Genomic DNA, 335 nt, shown 5'->3' on the forward strand with positions numbered 1-335 from the left:
AATTTTCCCACCAAAAAAAAAAAAATAAGGAATTTTCTTGTAACCAAAGTTTACTCAAAAAGAAAATTATAAAAAATTATAAAATATTCCAAAGTCGACCACTAAATTATTCTTTTTATTTCCAAGTTTCAATACAATTTTTTTTTATGTTTCACATAAATTTCAGTTATGTCCACAATTATATATGTACATAGAAATTTCTTTGTTCTAAAATTGAGTCCCTTTGTTTTTTCTGAAAAAAGATTGTGTACATATAAGCTCAGTGAATATAATTAGTACAAAAGTTAATGCTTTCTCCATTATCAGTAGAAATTTAATTTTAGTCAGCCTACTTG

The sequence above is a fragment of the Capsicum annuum genome, chromosome 11, assembly GCF_002878395.1.
Source record: "Capsicum annuum cultivar UCD-10X-F1 chromosome 11, UCD10Xv1.1, whole genome shotgun sequence".
In the NCBI taxonomy this organism is placed as follows: Eukaryota; Viridiplantae; Streptophyta; class Magnoliopsida; order Solanales; family Solanaceae; genus Capsicum; species Capsicum annuum.